The sequence below is a fragment of the Cupressus sempervirens genome, chromosome 5 (genome assembly GCF_028749045.1).
Source record: "Cupressus sempervirens isolate cs-2001-9-10 chromosome 5, ASM2874904v1, whole genome shotgun sequence".
NCBI classification, from domain to species: Eukaryota; Viridiplantae; Streptophyta; class Pinopsida; order Cupressales; family Cupressaceae; genus Cupressus; species Cupressus sempervirens.
Genome location: NC_143122.1, coordinates 885,280,444 through 885,291,369, shown reverse-complemented (window position 1 = coordinate 885,291,369; position 10,926 = coordinate 885,280,444).

Here is a 10,926-nt window from a genome sequence, read left to right as displayed (position 1 = left end):
CATTTGTAAATCCTCTAATAAGGTGCCTCCTAGAAGACATGTTGTAAATCCTCTTACAAGGTTGCTTTCATAGACTTACTCTACTTCTAACATATTACCAAGATTCTTAACTGAATGAGTTCTTAGAAGGAACAACGATAGCCTTTTATCTATAGTAAAAGGCTAGTGGGTATATTACTCCCACCACGGTTTTTATGCTCTCTCTAAGGGTTTCCATGTACAAAAATCTATTTGTCATTTATGTTTGATTTCTTTGTGAGCTTGTGTGGATTTATTTTTTCCTTTTATCATTATGTTACCGCTAAAGAAACTGATATTTAAGTTATTTAAGGTAGTAGCTCAGTTAACCAGTTTTAGAGTAAGTATTGATTCATTCTTTAGATCAACCATTTAGTTTATTTTCTCATCATTGCAACTATTTGTATCTCTTAACTAGGAATGCTTTATTGTAAGAATTTGTAAATCCTCTAATAAGGCACCTCGTAGAAGATGTATTGTAAATCCTCTCACAAGGTAGCTTTCATAGAGTTACTATACTTCTAACATATTACCAAGATTAATAATTGAATGAGTTCTTAGAAGGAACAATTGTAGCCTTTTATTTGCACTAAAAGGGTAGTGAGTATATTGCTCCCACTGTGGTTTTTATGCTCTCTCTAAGGATTTCCATGTATAAAAATCTATTTGTCATTTATGTATGCTTTCTAATGTGAGTTTGCGTGGTTTTATTTTTTTCCTTTTATCATTGTGTTACTGTTAAAGCAATTGATATTTAAGTTATTTAAGATGGTAGCTCAGCTAACCAATTTTAGAGAAAGTATTGATTCACCCCCACCCCCCACCCCCTTCCTTCTCAGTACTAGTTTGGGACAATAATATATCATTTAGCAATAGATAATATATGACAATATAATTGCAGAAAAGTTTCCTCATAAGAGTATCACCAACTGGAGATGCTAAGGTAACCCAATAACTATCAAACCCTTACATGTATTCTAACACCCCACTCAGAAACCCAAAAGAAATAAACTTAATATATTACAAAGTTTACTAAACTATTTTTTTTTAAAGTTCAAAAAATATCAAAGTAACAATAATGTGGAAGCAATATATACATACGCATCAAGAACACATAATAAATTACAAATATAGCTTCAATTCCTCAAGGGTTCCTTTTCGTTGAGCCACATTTACGAAATTTTTATTAATAAGTTTAAGTCTCAATTACAATGTCCATAATCATAAAATGAATAAATACATACATAGTCATATAAGAAAATGCATAAGTATAACTAAAAATATGAAAGCACATCTAATGAATAGCACCACTGCACGTCACAGGGTATGTAAAAATAGATACAAGTACATCAATATACAATACAATATCCCATAGGATCTCGAAATACATGATACATAGATACATCAAATGAATAGAAGTCTTCAAGATAAGAGGAAGAATGATAATGCTACCACTATATCAAGGATCATCCAACATTTTTCAATCTATGGGGGACCCTAATTCTAAGAATACGCTACCTCCCAACTGCGTGGTCACCTAATTAGGCTCCCACTCCCATCGTGCAGGAGAGATAATGTATGATCCATAGACAAATAATTAAATCATAAAATAATCCTAGGAAAGGAATCTTAATAGCCAAAACTACCTCAAAGGTAAAACAAACTGCTCAAGAAGAGGAGATAATCAAAATTGAAAGGACACTCATTCCAATACTAACATCTCATACCAAGTCAACATACAAATACTAAGACAAAAAATATACAACCACCTCAAACTCAATGTCAAGTGTCACAAGCACAATGATCAATAGATAACAACTATAATCAATAAAAGTAAACTACCAATCACTAACTCCAATAATAAAAATGCCACCAATGAATAACTAATCATTCATCAATAAAAGTCAACTATCAATAATAAATGATATCTAATCAATGATTAACAACTTACAATAAATGTGCTATCAAAATTAATATCCAATAAATACACCACTAGAGGCAAATACAAAAAGAAACCATGAAGGAGACTCAGGCTACATACTGTGGAGTGGCATCACATGACCCAACTCTAAGGTTACCCTGACAGTCTCTCAAGACCCCGGCCCCCAAGTGACTCTATGCTGAACTAGGATACCCTATCGTGAAGACAAGAAAACTAGTCATACCTCTCAAGGTATCATCTCCATCTCATCCTTAGTCTATACAAGCACTCAAGGCATGAATGAAGAAAAATTTCTAACTTATCTTTTTAATGTATCTCAAGGAAAAGGGTTAGGCAAGATATTTTAATTGCTATGTTATCACTTGTTACACAAATTACAATGAGTTACCCTGGTAGCCACTTTGGGCCCTGGCCCCCATTGCAAGCCACTCCCATAGACATGCACCTAGACTACCTTCTAAAATATCACCAACCACAATAGTGTCCCATACCACAAGAGTAATATTGATCGAATTTGGTTCCTTAACATGCAACCCAAAAATAGTATTGGTTCTTGAAACCCAAGTTCTCATAAATGCTCAATAGCATAAAGCTCATAAAACATAAATCTCAATTCAAATCATAAAGTTCATCATGACATTTAGTCAAATAATCATAAAATAAATCTCAAAAATGCCTCTAGTGCACATCTTAACTTGGCCAACTTAACAACACAAATAAAAACTATCAAGAAAAAAAACATCACAAGACTATAAATAGAACATTAGAAAACACATAATTTTTAGCCATATGATTTAATTCCACCAATTTATCTTGTATAATTTTGGTCATAAGGATGTGTTCAAAAATAAAGTAAGAATATAAATGTTAACATTAATTGTTATGATAGTATATTTATTTAAAATAATAAGTATTTAAATATCCAATCTCTTTGTGCATATAAAATATCATGCAATATTATCATGTTATTAATTTAAATAATCTTAAATCATAAATGATTTAATTAATAACTTATATATATATATATATAGATTTAAATATTGACTTCTATTTAAGTCTAATATTAATATTTGCTTCTCCTTTAATTCATAATGCAACTAGAGATAAAATTATAAATTTAATTTAATTATTTATAATTTCTCTCATAAAGTCAAATAGTTATTAACTAAATGATTATAAAGTGAACTCTACCACAGCGTCTCTTAAAATGTAATAAAATTATAAATATTTATTTATTAACTTCCCCCTTGCATTAATAATTATAAAATCATTTATATGCAACTATGAGTTTGACTAGACTTAAAGAATCACTAATGGTCACATCCATTTTAACTAAATGAATAATATTTATTTAATTTTTAAAATTTATTTTTAATTAATTAATTAATTAATTTTAAATAAATAAATCTAATAATTATATTATATTTTTATAAAATGAAAATAAATATGCAATTAGTATTTTCACATGTCTTTGATCTTTCAAATCATTCAAGCATTCTATACTCTATTTTCTGTTTTTAGCATATTTGTCTTCAAATGCATGTAACCATACTATACTAAGCTTTCTATTTTTAGCATATTTGTTTTCACATGCATGTAATCTTACTATATTTGGCTTTCTATTTTTAGCATATTTGTTTTCACATGCATGCAATCATATTATACTTAGCTTTCTATTCTTAGCATATTTATTTTCACATGCATGTAACCATACTATACTTAGTTTCTATCTGTAATGCCCCACCCGAAGATCCTTGGAACAAGGATTCAATTCAAGCCAAGATATTTTTTTATTTTACAAGTATGAATGCACATGACAACATCATATAGGGATCACAAAGACCACAATGGAAGACTATACCAACAATCCAAGCAACCAACAAATCTCCAAACGCCACTACCAAACAAAATGACAAACCATGGAAGAACGCAAATGATTCTAAATCTGAAACATTTTGAATTCAAAATCTAATTCCAAGTTATTCAAGAACACCATAAAGAGTATCCAAAACACCTCTAAAAAACTTTCAGCCAAACCAAAAAGTGTCCGTTGTCTACCCGGACAAGTTTTTCCAAAACCTAGGTGATACTTTAAATCAACATAGTATGATACTTTCCAATATCGTACGAATTTTCTAATGAAGGTGTGTAATACAATCATAGTTTGGGCAACTCTTTTCAAGAAGGCATGTGATACTCTACCAGTATCATATGACCTTTCTCCAAGAGGCATGCAATACAATAGAGTGTTGCATAATAGAGTTTACAAGTGCATGCAATACTTTCTAGTATCACACGATTCTTCTCCTTTGGACACATGATACTTTAGAGTATCACCCAATGCTGATGCACAGTCACCTAGAGATAGAAAGAATTACTCTAAGGGTCAAAACAAGGGATAAAATAGGAAAGAAAACCTCCACATGAGGGAGTACCATATCCACATAGATCAAGGAGCGAACACTCGAGTGCATATACAACAAGATAACATGAACAAGAAAAAGAAACATCTATCCATCCATAACCACAATAGTAAAATGGATGTATTGAAAGCAACATCATAGTGTACAAAACCAACATCACAATGTCCAAAAATAACAAACTACGTACGTGGTTCCTCCCAACTGTCAATAGCATCATAAGACCATCGTGGATCCTTGCCATCCCCCACGTGTAACATCCCAAACTACTAACCAGATCGTCAATGTTATCTCATGAGGACATCACTACTAAAATGTGCTACAACATAAGATTAAAGAAATCTAACATGCTAAAAGTAAAGCATTAGATAATCCAATAAATCAACCACATCATCTATCATATGCTAACATCATATGAATAGGAAATCAAACATGCTAAAACAATAAGTAATAGATATGCTAATAAAGCAATTCACATCATCTAATCATATGCTAAATGTCATAATATGGGAATGTGTCAAATAAACTAACGCCATCTAAACATGATATCCAAGCATTCCAATGAAAGTATAAATCACAAGAAAGCATACTTTAGAACCTGAAGCATCAAGTGAAAACATCAAACAATAGATGCAATGGGATAGTAAATTGTCTCTATACACTTGTCTCTAGTAGTGGTATAGGTAGCTATGCCTCCCAACCATGTGAAACTTGTAGGTCCACACCCACCATGTTAATGGAGATAATCATCCAACCATAAACACACACAAGCAACATCCATGGCTAACACACGTGCCAGGAAGTATGATGACTGAAGCCAAGACATAAACAATGCATAAACTCTAGGTCTTGGTCAAACACTCTATGGGATACTAAGTAGGGGTTGAAATCATGGAGAATCACTTGGCATCAACAAGCTTGAGCTTAGATCATGCATTTCAACCTCAATGGATGACCGCACACATACATTTTATAAATTTTATTATCAGTCACACATTTTCTTTAGTTATCACTTGATTAAAACTTCTTCACACCAACCCTTGAGAAATAGACACTAGGATGCTGAGATAGAAGTCCCCTCCATATGCTACCCTACCCTACCCATTCTCATCCTATGACAAGTGCCCGTGGGCATGCATTTTCACAACCCAACCCCAATGATCATAACTTCTGAAAGTACCATGGAAGATCGGGCCTCACAAGTCACTTGAAAAATGTATGCACACATACTCGTGTGAGGCACACCACCATCATGAAGATCATAAAACAAGGACTAGAAGAGAAGATAAGAAAAATATCACTCCACCAAGAAAAAAAGCTCGGGAGGGTGGGTTCTACATGAATCCCAAGAAACAATAAAACCATACATCATGAAATCACTCAACTAGCCTCAATTTAAGAGTATGGATTCTACAAAAATCCCAATGATGTAACAAGACCAAACATCATGAACTCACTCAACTAGCCTTAATCTGGGAGTACGCATTCTACATGAATCCTAGTGTCCACAAAACAAGAACAAAGTTCCAAAAGAATCCATAACAATAGGTATGAAATCACTCGACTGAACACAAAGTCAAGAGTACAAATGCGTCACACATCCCAATGCAAACATAAAAGTGCAACAATGGTCTGATTGAAATATAAATGGACGATTCAAGTCCATGACCAACATCATGCCAAGAAAACTTAGGAAAACTACGTGGCACGTAAAACAAGGTAAAACCCCAAAAACTCAAAATCTTTGAAATTAAAACCCATTTGGTCTTTGGGCACAAAACCTTCAAAAATTAAATAAAATTTGGACTTAGATACTATGTGTAAAAATAGCTAGCATAATGGCACAAAACCCAAAACACTCATCCCAAAAAAAATGGAAGTACTCATACCTGACCAATCTGGTAGAACCAACAAACATAAACAGTGGGGAACCCTAGTCCTCAGCCTCTTAACAAATGGCTACCAAAAACAAAAGTAGAAACAGAGCAGAAACAATAAAATGGGATAGCCCTACCTCATAGCTGAAATGGAAAAATGAACATCTAAGCCATAAAATAAAAAGCCCGTAGAAGTGGTCGAAAATCACGGCAATCCAAGGTCTCCCCGAGCTAGATCCAACAAGCTCAACCTCACGATAATCCCATGCCTGTAGCTCCCACAATGAAAAAAATAATATATCCTCATGAAGAGGATTTTGGGTTCTACTCTCCTACTTTCTAATTCAAAAGTGAGAAGTGAGGAATTAGATTCTATTTTGGATATTTATTCACTTTTTGAGTGAATAATTGATTAGGACAAATAACCAGCCAACCTAGTTAAACCCTAAATTGACCCAAATGAAAACATGTTATTCCTAGAAATAGGAATTCATCTATGGAAAAGTTGCCAAAAATTAATAATTAAAATAAAGTAAAGTCCGAAAACCCAAAAATCACAAAATTTCCTTAACAACTTTCATGATAATGCAAAATTTCCTTAACAACTTTCATGATAATGTGAAATTTTAAAAGCACAGACATGCTTACTAGTCTAACCATAAAATTAAAATGCATTTGTATTTAATAATCACCAAAAGGATTAATTTAACAATTAAAATAAGGGACGTCGACCATACAAGGATGACATTGGTGATATATGAATGGTTGAATCACTAACTCTATGTGCCACTACCAGGGATATAAATCTTGCACACTAAACAACATGATCAAGTTCAATTGCATATAATCAATAATAAATGCATTAAATCACCTAATTTAACCATTTATTTAATTATACTAAAATAATCCATTTACATCACTCACGTTCGCATAAAGCATAACAAAGCAGGAATGAAGTAAATAACCATAGCATTAAATCCATCACATAACATAATTAGAGATATGCCCAAATATTAGATAACTAGATATCAACATAAAACACATTGTCATCTCAAAATGGCATCATCATGCAATATGATCAACTGAACAACATAGTAGTCTAACATCTATGATACTGAAATCAAAGTATAACATCTGACCCTCAGGTCATCTCAAATGTGAAACATAACATGAGTAACAATTATCTCTTGGATCAAAATATAACAAGGTAAATATCAACAAAACATAACCAATGAATCCAACATGGACAATCCCTTTCTAATTATTTAAGCATTTAATAATGGTTTTTTTCACAACAAGAAAAGGCACTTAAAAGATATAAGTGAACACAATCATAAACATGACTAACGATTGCTATAGGAACCTAGTCTAGTGTAGCACAAGAATAGTACACAATGCAATCTTTGCACACATCTCAAGGTAATCACAGAATAACATCATGATACCACATCGATCTTGGTAACCACTAGCACAAACCTCAGTGAACCATAAATCACATCATAATATCAAAAATCAACCAAAGCATAATCAAAGAAACTAATATAAAAACATAAATCTAATCACCACAAGGGTGTAGACCACTCATGGTCACAATCATGATCTCGACTCTAGGAGAGATCAACAAGGTTGCATCCATTGGGATGACTTATAGAAGTCAAATGAGAGAGGCACTACAATATTTTGAGTATATTTGTTTTCTATAATGACCCCATATTTTAGCCTTCACATTCTCCAAAGGCTAAGTGGAGCATAAGAGGAAATTAAATTAATTTCTTATAAAGTAATTAAATAAATTAAAAATTAAAAGGTGAATTTATATTTAATTAATTAGTGTATTACAAGGGAGAAGCTTCTAGAGTGTGTATTAATTATTGGAAAGGGGGAAACCTCTAGTAATTTAATTTTCTAGAAGCACAATTAATTATTGTATTGCCAGGGAGGAGTTTCTAGAGAATGCATTAATTATTGGAAAGGGGAAGCCTCTAGTAAATGAAATTAATTAATGTTTTAGTTCCTTCTAGAAGGGTGAAGGAAAAGGATAAATAGAGGTGAGAGTCTCATTGTTTAGCATCAGATGATTGAGAATTGCATTTGATAAGAGCTTGGATGTGTGAGTCACATATCTTTCTTGGCATTAGAGGATGTTCATCCTCTCTTGTAACATTCTAGACATCATTCCCTTGGGGTTTGGCCTTTGGAATACATTGCTATGTACTTGATTTTATCATTGTGAGAACTAATATTATTTCAATAGCAGTTCAGTCTTTAATTTGCATAAATTCCTTCTTGCTCATGTTGTGTGGATTGAAACCTATGCAAGAGATTTTAATCACTTTCAACAATTGGTTTAGTTCTTGGGCATTCCCAGGGCATCCATTACAGTAGTATCAGAGATATAAGTCCTACCATCTTGTGGAGATCTTCAACATCTATGTTTGACCATGCAACAAGGGTTTTATAATTTTCACAATACTAGAGCAAGACAAAGTAGGAGTTTAGACTTGCAAAATGAATAGGGCAGTTCATCTATACAGAGGGATATACAATCTAGTCATACAAATATAGAGGAGATATTATTTGAACAAGACAATAGTATGGGTGATCGAGATGATAGGAATACCTGTCCAGATCAAGAAAATGTAATGTTTAGGTTACTGGATACATTCAAGAGTAGAATAGGTGAATGGATATGATGTTGCAGCTAATGGATAGATAGATGGGAATTAATATTAATTTGGGTGATGCCAATAATAGAAACAACAATAATAGGGGCAATGATAATGGAGGCTGAGGCAACATTAATGGTATTAATGGACATGACAATAATAGGAATGAGGTTGATAACTTTAGACATGTTGTACACCCAACTTGAATAGCCAGCTTGAGACCTCTTCTACCCACCTTCCCACCCAAAGATCCAATTCAGCTAATTAATGAACCATAGATTATGGAGTTATAGGACCAGTTCAGGAGGGATTGGGAAGCTAGTGAACTGGAGTTTTAATAAGACATTCTCTCAAAGATTACTTGGACTTGAGGACGAGACACATGCCCAGATCAGGAGGAAGAAGTCAAAACCTTGAGCTGAGAAAGAAAGTTGTAAAACTTTCTTTACCTTATTATGATGCTTTAGGGAAGATGATCGCACAAGCTTGGGTGCAGAAGATGGATACATACTTGTAGCTAAATCCTATGCCTAAAGAGAAGGCTATAAAGTATATGGTTGTTCATTTGGATGGACCAACACATGAGTGGTGGCACATGGCATGGAAACCTTGGGGCATAATTAGATCACATCTTATGAGGAGTTTACTAAGAAGCTCATAGAGATATTTGATACCAAGGATCCCAAATTAAAACTTAAGGAGTTGACACAACTCAAGCAATGGAGATTAGTTGAAATGTATATTAGTGAGTTTAAGAGGTTAGTTGTGTTGGTCACAGATATTTCAGAGAGGAGGTTAGTAGTGTTGTTTATGGATGGACTCTCAGAACCCTTGCAAGGTTGGGTCAAGGGGCATGACCCAACTACATTGTAGGAGGCCACTAAAAGGGCTCATGACTTATCATCTTGTTCATTAAGGAACAAATTTCAGCACGGGGATTCTTATATGAAAAAGGACAAGGAGAAGGACAAAAAAACTATTCACAAGGATGCTCAGCCAAAAAGAGATAAGTTAGATAATGACACCTTGAATGATTTAAGAAAGAAGAAGTTATGTTTTCATTGCAGAGAGACTTGGGATTTGTCTCATAAGTTTCCTCTCAAGGCTAAGGAAAATCAAGTGAAGTATTTCTTAGTAGAAGAGTCATAATCAAAGATGGAGGATCAACACTCTAATTCATATAAGGATAGCACTATAGAGGAGAGCAACATTCCTGAGGATGAGAAGTCATTAGCACAATTAACAGGAGCTCAGAAGGAAATCACATTTAAGGTCAGGGGTACTATCCAAGGGTAAAAAGTGATCTCACTCATTGTCACTAGGGCTACACATAATTATATAGATGCACAATTGGTAGCCAAGATAGGTCTATAGATAGAGGAGCATGTCAGCTTTAGAGTCATGGTAGCTAAAGGTGAAAAACTATTATGTACTCAGAAGATATCTAATCTTCACATTAGGTAGGGAGATGGCTATGAGTTAGAGGATGAGTTCTATGTGGTAGGCATGGGAGACTATGATGTCATCCTCAGCATGACATAGATGGCCTCACTAGTAGAGTTCACACTTAACCTAGCAAAATTGGAGATGAGGTTTCAGCATGAGGGAACAACTATTATACTTAGAGGACTTTCAGATGGGAGTTGTAGAGTAGATTCCCTGAAGAGAATGCAGAGACATTTTTGGCATAATAACATAGAGTAGGCAGTGGAATGTTTCACTATGCCAACTTCACAAGAGCCATAGGTGAAGAGTCATCCACTAGATATCTAGGAGATACTTGATAGGTACACTAAGGTATTTGGTGAGATTCCACATGGGGTTCCTCCAGACAGAGGGATAAAGCATGTTATAAAGCTCGAGGAGGGAGCCAAACCAGTTATGATTACCCCTTATCATCATCCTAAGAAACACAAGGATGAGATAGAGAGGGTAATTAAGGAGTTGTTGGAGATGGTGCATATCAAGCCTAGTAAGAGCCCCCTTTCTTCAGTAGTAGTGTT